We start from the raw sequence: 13790 nt of genomic DNA, 5'->3' as shown, positions 1-13790 counted from the left end.
TATGTGTGTTTCTGTGTGGGCCAGAGAATTTTTTTCAATTGATTAAAATATGCTTAAACTGCAATTATATGAATCCATCTGCAATCAGGACGCGTATTTATCAGCGTCTTTATTAAGATATCTGTTTTATTTGATTTTATGCGCGTTTGAATGCATTTTACGTATTTTCGGGATTTTCTGGTAATTTTTGGACCGGTGTATGATTTTATAATGCTATATGGATTTATTAATTATTTTCCCAGTAATTACAAAATAAACTATGTGTATGGGTTCTGTCAGTTGGATATTACTTTTGTTAATATCTTTATTAATTAGGTGAGATTATTGGTGTTCGAGTATCATTTGTGTAATTAGTTGTGTTATTTTGTTTTTATAATTAAAAGTGATTTTGTTAAAGAATTACTTTCATAAATATTTGATTATCTCTAAAATCATTTTTATTACTTCATAATTTTATTTATTATTTTTAGAAGTTTATAAAATTTGGAAATCAATATTTCAGTGATTATTTAATTTTAAATGATTTTTATGATTTCATTTATTTGTAAAATTCGTATTTAATTCCAGAATTCTTTAAAAATTATGAAACTCATATTTATTTAAGTTTGAAATATTCTGAGAATTTTAAAATTATTTTGGGAATTTTCAGGATTAATTTCACCCGCGCCTTGTTTCGTTAATTGTTAAAAAGCGAGTATAAATTGTGTTTCAAAAATTATTTTAAAATTACGAAATTTATGTTTTTAATTACTTCGGGATATTTTTAACATTTTAAGACTATTTTTGTAATTTTCTGAGATTGTTTTATGTGCAACTCGGTTCGTTAATTGATAAATGCGAGTACAAGTTGCGTTTCAAAAATACTTTAAAAATTATGATTAATTTATTTTTAATACCTTTGAATTATTTATGATATTTTAAAAATTAATTGGGTAAATTTTCGATTTATTTTAACCGCGCGCTTATACGCTAAATTGATAATCCGGGACAGAATCGTAATGTAGGGGCTTATGTTTATCCAGTTTGATACGTGGCGGAGTATAATCAATATTATTGCCACGTGTTGCTTGTTTGCTGGTTTAACTGAAAAAAAAAGAAACACAGAAGGGTAACAACACAAACTCGCGCACAGGGGGAATTGTCTCTCATTTTTTTCGCAGGAATCTCTCTACTTCGGTGCTCTCACTTCTCTCTATTTGATTTCTTGTTCTCTCCTCTCTCAATCTTCTTTCTCCCCTCTCGCAAGTCTATCCCCCACTGCCGCCCTATTCCGCCGCCGCCTGAACTTCTTTCCGGTTCGTTCTTTTCTGGTTAATCGCCGGTCTTGTTTCTGATTATCCAATATATAAACACATGTATATATATATGTGTGTTGTATACATGGCTATTTGTGGGTCTGTGGTGGGTGGATGGATGGGGCTTCGGTAGTCGGTTGTTCTCCGGCCGTTGTTTCCTGTTCGGTTACTCGATTCCGAGTTTCATTTGGGTTGTGCCTGTATTGACTGAAATTTTTTTTATATATTTTCTGCAGATTGTTTGTGATGATGTCCGGTGATAATTGTTTTAAAATTATTTGAATTAATTTATGGGAATTCGAATAAATTTCTTGCGGTTAATTCAGATTATAAGATTATTTTATCGGTGAAATTTGCGTTGGAAACCCGAATTTAATCGGGTAACCGTGAATTTTGCCGCCGTCGGCAATGAGCCTCGGCGAGCCGACGGTGGACTATGATGACATTGTTCTGAGTCCTACGTTTTAAAAATACAAAATACGGGTTAAATTATAAATTATGATTTAAAACATAAAAATACGGATGATAACGATTATTAATTGTATTTAATTGGGATTAGTGAATTTGCGAATTGACGTTATGGATTGAAGTTGGTGGTTGGATTTTGGGATTTTGATTGATTGTGTTGTGATTGATTTGAAGTCGGGATGTTCGACGGGTAGGTCGATAAACAAAGGAGACGCTGCCCGGTTTTCGGGAAATTAATTCCGAAAATACGGGAACGTAACCTATAATTATCGGAGACGTCGAACGAGGATATGTAATTTTTACAAAACCTAATTACGTGTTATTGGGACAAGATATTTTATAAACAAACCGTTCGTTCGTTTAATATGAAACGAACGCGTACAGACTCAGAAAAATGTTGCGCTTCCAATAAAAATACTTTTGAGACCTAATTTCTTTTGTATTGCAATATCATTTAATTTGTGTATCAGTTTGAGTCGGTATTTGATCGATAAATGTTAATATTGAACTGATTTTCATTCTGAACGCACTGAGGCGTGTCTTTTAATGATCTGACGTATGTGTTACATGAAATATGGGATTACGTGTTATACGAATGCCCTGATTATGTGTTACGTGATATGTATGCTATCTGTTTACAGTTTAAAATGCCATGCTTAGTTATAAACGATCGGGTAGATGTCAAGACGTATAATTACGTCGATTGAGTTTAGTTCTGTCAATTAAGATAGTCCTTTTGTTTATAGAATCGAGTAGCAAGGAGTGCAGTCAAGTGTTAGACGGAGATAGTAGCCAGCAGTTATAAGCAGAGTTATAGTAAGAGGTTATCGAGCATACCAGGCAAGTACCCCTAACTTCACTTATTGTTCAAGTGACGTTTAGTTTGAATCATATTATGCAAATATTATATCTTCATTTATCATTCAATTGATATTGTCTCTGAATTATATTCTTTCAATTTCTAAACTATTCTAAGTTCAGAATAGTTAAACGTTTTATATATTTCGCTATAAATCACTCTATACAGTGGAACATTGAATTGGGATTAGCGAATAACTAATTGTTCGGGTTATTTCGCCACCGATTGTTGAGATAACTCTGGACCATGAGAAATGGAGAGTTATATGGTTAAGGATGTCCTATGATTCGGCTCCTTTGATCAAAATGTTTTATGGATTGGATGAATGCGTAAGTGACCGGGACGGACGGTCCAGCCGAGGGCTATTTCTATGTGTTATATGAAATATTATGACACCATTTTTTTTGCCACAGGCAGGTATATTGCCTTTTTATTTGAGTACTCGTATTTTGGGGACATGTTTCTATGAATCATGACCTTGTGCTATCACACGGGCTGATCATCATGTGATAGTACGTCCGTCGGAGTTAGATTCCAATCTAAAAATTATCGTTTATTGTTCATAGCTTATGAAGCTTTTATTATTAATCAAATATTACTGATTTTATTCTATTGTTCACTTATTATCAGAATGTGGTTTATCATTTCAAGTACATTTTATATTGCTTGCTGAGCATTTCTTTCGCTCATACTTGTTTATCAATCTAATCTTTCAGCTAAGCCAGAGCAGGCTTGAGATCCAGGTTTGGTCAGAAATCAAGTGCTTGTAAATAGTGGTGTGTATTCCAGGTAGACTGTTTTGGGACGCTTGGATAGTCTAGAGGGTTGTAATAAAATTTGAATAATCTGTAAAACTAATTAGACTTATGGTTTGTAATAACACTTGATTTGTATTAGTGCCTGTTCCATACTATAACCTGTGATCGATCCAGTACAGGTAAAGTGGTCGTATTTATTATATTATTCCGCTGTGATTATTTTATTATAATTTAGTGGCAAGTGACCCCCAAATCTAGACCCCGGGTTTGGAGGGCGTCACATAACTCACCTGTGTAAAAAGGTTGTTAGTAAGCCAGTTGAAGGAGTCTGCAAATACAATGAAGCAGATGCAAATAATCCCTACTCATTCTGTGACAAGTTTGATTGTATCCCTTGCAACTTGAAAGTGATGAAAAGTTGTCACAAACTGAGAGTAGACCTCAAGGAAACAAAAATTGGGTCCATAACAAATAGGAAAAATGCACAACAGTCATTGAATTCTATTTTATATGAAACAACTCATTCTACTTCTGCTAAATCAGTTAACAAGAAGAAAGTACCCAACACTGCTTGGGTTGCTAAACACACTTAAAACTCATTGTGTGTAGGGCAAAGTGAAGAAGGTCATATGGGTCATTGATAGTGGTTGTTCTAGACATATGACAGGTGATAAGACCTTGCTATCACAGTTTGAGGAGAAGGTTGGCCCTTTGGTGACCTTTGGAGACAACATCAAAAGATTCACAATGAGATATGACAAGATTGTTTCTGAAAATGTTGTCATTGATGATGTAGCACTGGTAGCTGGTCTTAAAGTGAATCTTCTCAGTGTTAGCCAATTTGCAGAAAAAGGTTTTGAAGTTTTATTCAACAAAGAAGAATGCACTTTTATCAGCAAGAAAACTGATGAAGTTGCTCTGAAAGGAGCAAGAAAAGAAAGCTCATTTGTAACAGACTTGGACTCAACAAATAAGGATGGAATTTGTTGCTTCTACACCAAGGCATCAGAAGAACAAAGCAACCTATGGCATAATAAGTTGTCTCACTTGAATTTCAAGGCAATTAACACCTTGGAAAAAAAGGAGTTAGTAAGAGACATGCCTAAACTGGAGTTTGCACAAGTTGAAGTTTGTGAAGCTTGTCAGAAAGGAAAAATAAAAAGATCAAGTCACAAGTTAAAAACTGTGAATTCTATAAGTGCACCATTGTAACTTATTCACATGGACTTATTTGGACCAGTAAATGTCTTATCTATTTCAAGAAATAAATATGCACTTGTAATGGTGGATGATTTCTCAAGATACACTTGGGTAGAGTTCATGCACTCTAAAGATGAAACTCCATGTTAGTCGCTAAACACACGCTAAAATTCATGCAAGTATACGCGTTCGCAAGTAGTATAAGATATACATCAGATTCGTTCCCACAGAGACTGGTTTAGGTTAACTTTGTGATTTATGCACTTATGCAACAATTATATGGCTATTATTCAATTCTAAGATGAATAACAAATTGAGTTTTTGATTATACTAAGATTAACTATTGAGGATTATACTAGAGAACATTAACTTAAGAGAGTAAAGAGAGTTGAATAATATATAACGCAAACATGGGATTCTAACTTCATTAAGGACTTCATTCAATAGCCTTTTCGTTCTTAACCTTAGCATGTAATGGTGATGACACTAATCAGATAACATGAAACTGATAAACGCCAACTTTTGTTGCACGAATACCATACTACCAGACATCCACAAAAGAGATAGAAGCTGAATAGACAAAATTATATTGAGACCCTATATGTCTATAGAATTTGACAACATAATGGTTTAATGCACAAGTTATCTATCATGATTACACATGGCAAGTAAGATGGTTAAAATTACCTACGAATCATGCATAAGAATAACACATGAACCTATGCTAGCATGGCAAGTTCTAAATCCCTAAATTTACTGTCACTTCATTAAGAATTAACACGCTATCTTATAAGTTCACGACACTCATAAAACGATTATGCACAACCAATACTAGGATATCATACAATCACCACACACTAAGGCATCGAAACAAATCAACTAAAAAAATCCATAAATAAATCCGCTAGAACCCCATGATAACGATTAGCCCATAATTGGACTCATCATCAACGTGGGTTCCGATGAAAGCATGGTATAATAAATGTAGTCTTTATAAACAAATATTAAACCAAGTACGAAATCCAGAGTATTAGGTTCAACAAAATAAGAAAAGAGCATCCAAGATTACAACTTAGAACAAAGATTCACAAGAATAAACTAGATCTTCTTCGCCTTCGTTGAATTGTGCTACAGGTCTTCTTGTCGTCTTCTCCTTAAGCTCCGTTACATCTCTCTCTTGAAAAGCGCCTTTAGCAGCCCATGTAAAGTAGAAATCCTCCAAACAGAAGCCAAGTAGAATCAGGATTTTAACATCCTGAACCGGCGCGGCCACGCGCTTGATCAACGCGAGCACGTTGTGTCTCTGAAGTTTGGGCGCGGGCGCGCTATGACAGCGCAGGCGCGCTAGCCTCCTGGATAAAATTCTACTTTCTTTCTTTCCTTGCTGCAATGAGTTTGCTTCCCGAGCTTTATTCCTTGGATACCATCCTAACACCATATTAGCACCAAAACAATGTTAATTCACCTGAATCCCGGATTAATGTCTGAAATGCAAAAACACTAAAAAATACATTAAAATACCAACAACTTGAGTACAAATACACCAATTCAAAGCTTAATGGAGCGTTATAAAGTGTAATAAATATCACTCCACATACCCCCAAAATTTGAATCGATGTTTGTCCTCAAGCATAAACAGACTCAAAAAAAATGAAATAAAAATGCATGAATGCAACTAAATGAATGCAACGATCCCCAATAGAACAACTAAACCAATCAAGAAGCAACATCTCAACAAATGCAGTTATTCACATAAAGATCAATCAAACCTTATAAATCAACCTACAAACCAGAGACGTGCGTGTGTGCAAATGCTTACAGATATACTATCGCAACTAGATCAATAATCATGACTCGCTACTCATCAAAGCAATCGCAAGGTTATAGATAAAATAAAATCTAGACTCAAAATAACTTATAACACTTCAATTCTTATAATGGATTTTTATATGGATTCATGATTTTATTCACAACAAACCAACACAAGTATGCTTATTTGACTGTGCAACGAGTGAGGTCCCCAAAAGACTTATACAATAGTACCCATGTAACGAGCGTTAGGTTAGCGGATCCCAAACTATAAAAGCCTTAGGTCACTAGGCACAAAGTCCCCTAAGAACTTAATAACTTGAGTACTAAAGAGCCCACTCGTGATCAATTATACATAACACTTATTTTTTTCCTTTTTTTTCCTTTTTTTCCTTTTTTTTCCTTTTTTCACAAATTTTTGAATGAGTGTGTTTCGCTCTATCTCGTTCAACCCTAGACTACTCATATAAATATGAGCCGTCTACTAGCCAATTGACACCTAGCCACAACAACTAGCAATGAAATTCAATTTCTCTAATTTTTTTAAAAATCCATGTTATTTTATCATTAAGAGAATATCCTAAATTCTAAATATAAACAAGCGATTAAACATCGACAAATAAACAAACCATGATCATGATCTAGCACTCAAGCAACCTATAAGACTTAGTGAAATACAATTATCTTTAGCATGCAAATCAATTTGATAAGTCTTAACATCACTAAATACGACATCAATACACTAGCATCAATATCACAAATCAATCGAAAAAATCATCTAAGGGATCATATTATTATGCAAATGCATGAACTATATGAACAAACTATCATAAAAACTATAAAAAATAATAAAAAAAACTACATGGCAAAATATGCAACTATATACTCTAAACTATCATAAATATGCAAACTATATGCGACTCACACAAAACATATTCCTTCAACTACTACCCCCAAACTTAAAATTTTCACTATCCTCAGAGAAGGTAATAGTAAGGAATCAGGCATACCTACTCGGAATCAGGATCCTCACCCCCAATGGGTGGAGTGTCAGGCATGTCTGGAGGTGGATACACAGAGTCCTCACCAAATACTGGCCACTGGATGTTAACACTTGTGACTCTGAATGCAACCCATACTGCCTGGGTGAGATCACGTGCAAATCGACTATGGATGTCATGCATCGCATCCATCCTCCTCGCTAGATGTCTGTACTGTGTCGCGCTCAAACCAACTCCAATATCCACTCCTGCTTCCTCCTGCTCATGCCGCGATGGACCAACCTCTTCACCTAGCTGAGATCTCCAAGAAGTCCTGCCTCACGGGCATACTTTAACCCCCCATCGAACATCTGATCAGCTGGCCGCTTTCCCGGAAGAAGAGCATATAAATAACCAAGCCCCTTAGGATCGGGCTTACCACCGTATCACTCCACCATATTCAATATAGTCGAACTATCGATAGCAGAACTAGAAAGCTGAAGCTGCTCATGTGTGGCCCAACGAACACCAACTTTCGCACACAACTTCATCACAATGGATGCATAGGGTATAGAACCCGTAGTATTCCCTCGCAAAAACCTCATAATACCTTGTTAAATCACCATACCAAGATCCACATGGTCGCCCTGCAGAATTCCCCACAACAAACACACACGCTCCACAGTAACCTCATGCATATGAGATGATGGCATGATATTAACACAAATAAATGCATTCCAGGCATGAGCAAACCTATTCATACACGAAGCAGGAAATGTGGCATAATCAGCCGATCCCCTCTTGAACTTTCAATGAGTCTCAGGCACACACAAAGTAGCAACTATCAAATCCAGATCAAAGTCCTCTGAAGTCTTATCGTTCCAGGTGTCCTGAACGGGCTTCCTCCCGGGATGCTCAATCGCCCTCCTTATCGCATCAGCACTGTACCCCACCGTTATCTCCCTAACCACAGTGAAACCATTCTTCTCCTCCTTTGCATTAGCATAGAACTCACAAACAACACTCATGGACACAGCAGCGGGTGCCTCGCAAAAAGCAACCCAGTCCATCTCCAAGATCATCTGCAATAACTTACCATCATTCCCCGATGGCAGAAAACCTCGCTCCTTTGCTATAGGCTTCGAGAGAAGCCTCGTATACTCCGCTTCAGCCTTAGAAGTCAAAAAACTCGGCCTCACACCACCTGCATTTGAAGAATCAGTGGTGTTGCTGCTTACTTGAGTTTTTATCTCTTGGGTGTCATTGGGATTGAATACGAGAGAATAAAAGATAAGTGTTTGAGAGAGAATTGTGTTTGAGAGTTTGAGAAGTGATGGAGAAGTTTGTGTATAAATGTATGTATATATAGGAGGTGAGAAGAGAATTAGATATGGAATAGAAGTGGGAATTGATTATGGGGATAGTGGGAATAATGGGTTTGATTTGGAGAGGGAAATTTGGGATGTGGAAGAGTAAAATTTGGGTAGAAATTAATTTTTAAAAGAAGTCCCCGATTTTCTCTTCACAACTGCCTTTTATATTTTTTTCTGAATCGGGACCCAGCGCGGCCGCGCTCACCTTCTGCCAAATCGGTGCGGGCGCGCGCTAGATCAATGCGGGCGCGCTTGGTTTCTGGAATTCCAGCGCGGTCGTGCGCTAGTTAGCGCGGGCGCGCTCAGCTTCTGAAGTTGGCCCTGGAATTTTTTTATTTTCCTGATTTTTTTGTGTTTTTCTTTTTTCTTCTTGCTTTCTCTACCTACTAATGTACAACATACTTGGGTTACCTCCCAAGAAGCGCTTATTTTACGTCGTTAGCTTGATGTAGAAATACGAGATCAAACGGATAACAAAACGACACTAACCACCTCGCGGTTTGCCATGTCACCATAGTAATGCTTCAACCTCTGACCATTTACCTTGAATGCTTGGCCTGGATCATTCTCAAAAATCTCCAACGCTCCATGTGGAAACACACTTTTGACAACAAACGGCCCTGATAACCTTGACTTCAAATTTCCAGGAAAAAGACGGAGACGAGAGTTGAACAAGAGAACTTGTTACCCCGGCACAAATGATTTGAGCACTAGACCCCAATCGTGCCACCTCTTGACTTTCTCCTTATACATTTTGTTGTCTTCATATACTTGAAGTCGAAACTCGTCGAGTTCATTCAATTGAAGCATCCTCTTCTTTCCAGTTGCATCCAAATTAAGATTCAACTTCTTCAAAGCCCAATACGCTTTATGCTCTAGCTCCACCGGTAAATGACACCCCTTACCATAAACTAGCTGAAACAGAGACATTCCCAATGGAGTCTTGTATGTTGTTCTATAAGCCCAAACAACTTTGTCAAGTTTCAAAGACCAATCTTTTCTCGATGGACACACAACCTTCTCTAAAATGCGTTTGATCTCTCTGTTAGATACCTCGGCTTGACCATTCGTCTGAGGATGATAAGCTGTAGCAATGCGATGATTCACATTATATCTTTACATCATAGCAGTGAACTTGAGATTGGAAAAATGCGACCCCTCATCACAGATTATGACTCTTGGAGTTCCAAATCTTGTGAATATCTGCTTGTGAAGAAAATTAAGCACTACTTTCGCATTTTTCATTAGCAACGCCTTAACTTTAACACATTTCGACACATAATCAACCGCCAACAATATATACTGATTGTTACAAGATGAGACAAATGGCCTCATGAAGTTAATTACCCAAACATCAAAGACTTCAACCTCGAGAAGCACATTAAGAGGCATCTCATCCCTCTTGGACATATTACCCACACGTTGACATCGATCATATTTCAAAACAAATTGATGAGCATCTTTAAACAAAGTCGGCCAAAAGAAACCTGCTTGAAGAATACGGGCTGCCGACTTTTCTCCACCATAATGCCCTCCATAAGTCGTTGAGTGGAAATCTCGCAAGATCCCCCATGTTTCACTGTAAGAAATACATCTCTTGATGATTTGGTCAACTCTTTGTCGAAAAAGAAATGGCTCATCCCACATATACCACTTCACTTCATGCAGAAACTTCTTCCTTTGAGCGTATATCAAGTCGGGAGGCATGATATTACTCACAAGGTAGTTCACAATGTATGCAAATCACGGTTCTTCCTCTTGCACTCCAAACAGCTGCTCATTGGGAAAAGACTCATTGATCAACGACTTATCTTGTGAAGTAGCAATTGGATCCTCTAAACGCGAGAGATGATCCGTGACTTGATTTTTAGTCCCTTTTCTGTCCTTGATCTCTAACTCAAATTCTTGAAGCAAAAAGAACCCATCTGATCAATCTAGGCTTCGAGTCCTTTTTTAAGATGAGATATCGAATTGTAGCGTGATCAGTGAAAACTGTCACCTTCGTCCAAAAAAGATAAGATCGAAATTTCTCAAAACCATAGACAATAGCCAAAATTTCTTTCTCCATAGTAGTATAATTCAGTTGAGCACTATTTAGGGTCTTACTAATATAGTAGACCATATTAAATATATTGTTCTTTATCTACCCAAGAACTGCTCCAACTGCATAGTCACTTGCATCGCACATCATCTCAAAAGGTTCACTCCAATCAGGTGCAGTTATGACAGGTGTCGTGATTAAACTCTTCTTTAAGAACTCGAAAGCAGCCACACACTCGTCGTCAAACTTAAACGGGACATCCTTCTCCAGAAGATTGCACAAAGGTTTAGAAATTTTTCAGAAGTCCTTGATGAACCGCCTGTAGAAGCCCGCATGACCAAAAAAACTGCAAACTCCCTTAACAGAAATTGGTGGGGAAAGATTTTTGATGACCCCCACTTTGGATTTGTCCATCTCAAGACCCTTGCTAGAGACCTTGTGCCCAAGAATAATGCCCTATCGCACTATAAAATGACATTTCTCCCAATTGACAACCAGATTGGTCTCAACACACCTCTTGAGAACGTCGCCTAGATTTTGCAAGAACTCATCAAATGAATCACCAAACACAGAGAAATCGTCCATGAACACCTCCACATTATGACCAATCATATCAGAGAAGATAGGCATCATGCATCTCTGAAATGTGGTCGGTGCTCCACATAACCCAAAAGAAACCCTTCGAAAGGTGAAAGTACCAAATGGACAAGTAAAAATAGTCTTCTCCTGATCTTCTGGAGCAATGCATATTTGATTATAGCCAGAATAACCATCCAGAAGACAGTAGTACTCTTGCCCAGCCAATCTGTCAAACATATGATCAATAAAAGGCCGAGGGAAGTGATATTTTCTTGTGGCCTTGTTCAGCTTCCTGTAATCCTTGCAAACTCTCCACCTCGTGACTGTTCGTGTAGGAATAAGCTCGTTCTTCTCATTAGTGACCACAGTGATACCTCATTTATTTGGCACACACTGCACTGGGCTTACCCATGAACTGTCAAAAATAGGATAGATAATCCCTGCATCCAGCCACTGAAGGATTTCCTTCTTCACAACTTCCTTCATTATAGGGTTTAACCTTCTTTTTTGCTCAACAGTAGTCTTGCTACCTTCCTCTAGCAGAATTTTATGCATACAATAAGAAGGGTTGATTCCCTTGATATCTGTTATAGTCCAACCAATTGCCGATTTGAATTCTCTAAGAATTCTCAAAAGCTTCTCCTCGTCGCTACCTGAAAGGTCAGATGCAATAATAACAGGCAAAGTAGATGCATCACCTAAAAACGCATACCTCAAATATTCAGGTAAAGGCTTAAGCTCAAGAGTAAGGGCTTCCTCAATAGATGGCTTGAGGTGCTTGGGGGCTTTGTTCAACTCCTCCATTCCCAGAGATTTAAAAGGCCTATCAATCTTTCTCTTCCAGGGAGAAGCATTCAAAAATTGCAACTGACATCCCCTTCATCATCTTCACTATCGGAATTCCCCAACAAGGCCTTCTCTAAGGCATCAGACCTTAGCAATTGAACAAGTTCTGAAGTAACCACAGAAACAACCAACTCCACTTTTAAGCACTCCTCATTTTCCGTAGGGAATTTCATGGAATTGAACACATTAAAAATTACATCCTGATCCATCACTCGCATGGTGAGCTCACCTTTCTTCACATCTATCAAGGTTCGGCCAGTAGCCAAGAAAGGTCTACCCAAGATTATGAAATTTTTTTTATCCTCCTGGAAATAAAGAATTATGAGATCAGCAGGGAAGATGAATTTATCCACCTTGACCAAGACATCCTCCATAATACCTCGCGGATATGTAATAGAATGATCGTCCAACTGCAAAGTCATATAAGTAGGCTTTAGATCAGGTAAGTTCAACTTCTTAAAGATTGACAAGGGCATCAGATTGATGCTAGCTCCCAAGTCACATAAACACTTGTCAAATGACACTTTTCCAATGGTGCATGGAATAGTGAAGCTTCCAGGATCTTTAAGCTTCGGAGGCAACTTCTGTTGCAGCACAACACTGCATTCCTCCGTGAGAGCAACGGTTTCTAAGTCATCAAGCTTCACCTTCCTGGAGAGAATACCTTTCATGAACTTCGCGTAACTAGGTATTTGTTCAAGAGCTTCAGCGAAAGGTATATTAATGTGAAGTTTCTTGAACACCTCCAGAAACTTCTCAAACTGCTTATCCAGCTTTTTCTCCTGCAGCCTCTTAGGAAAAGGAGGTGGAGGATAGATCTGTTTCTCCCCTGTATTACCCTCAGGAGGAGTGTGCTCAACAGTAATCTTCCTTGGTTCCACTCTTGCTTCATTCTACACTTCTTATCTTCAACCTCAACTTCAGATTCTGGAGTCTTAGCTTTTTCAGGATTTGCAACCTTACTAGACCTCAATGTAATTGCCTTTACATGCTCCTTAGATTCCTTCTTGCCTGGCACTTCAGTATCACTCAGAAGCGTGCCAGGTTGATGATTCAGTAATACATTAGCAATTTGCCCAATATGATTCTCTAAGGTCTTGATAGACATAGCTTGGCACTTGCACATGAGCCTCAACTCCTCCAGTTCAGATTTTTCATTAGCTTGCAGTAACTGCTGAAGTTGAAGTTATTTCCTCGGGGCATATTACGGTTGCTGAAAACCAGGAGGGTTATATTGCTTTGTTGTGTATAGATGATAAGATTGTTGCACCGCATTCTGATTGTTACTCCAGCTGAAGTTAGAATGATTGCGGTTATTTGGATGATAAGTGGTTGGAGCTTGCTACTGTGATCTCTGAAAGTTGCTCACAAGTTAAGCTGATTCGCTAGAAATAGCACAATACTCAATTTCATGCGCCCCCGCAGAAACCTCACAAACACTAGTGATTTGATTAAATCCATAATTCCCCAAAGAGTCCACTTTCATCATCAAATCTTGAAGTTGAGCAGCTATAGCAGTAGTTGTATCCACTTCCAGAATTCCTGCTACCTTGGCTTGCAACATTTTTTGTGTAGGATTCAG

General features: G+C 37.8%; 1 pseudogene; it reads right to left on the bottom strand.

Moving 5' to 3' along the window:
* The window catches only part of LOC141691527 (small ribosomal subunit protein mL103 (rPPR7)-like), a 56000-nt pseudogene that overhangs the window by 9818 nt on the left and 32392 nt on the right, over nucleotides 1-13790 (bottom strand).

Source organism: Apium graveolens, chromosome 10, assembly GCF_009905375.1.
Source record: "Apium graveolens cultivar Ventura chromosome 10, ASM990537v1, whole genome shotgun sequence".
Lineage (NCBI taxonomy): Eukaryota > Viridiplantae > Streptophyta > Magnoliopsida > Apiales > Apiaceae > Apium > Apium graveolens.
The sequence above is the reverse complement of the archived record's forward strand: the minus strand, read 5'-3'. Positions and strand labels throughout refer to the sequence as shown.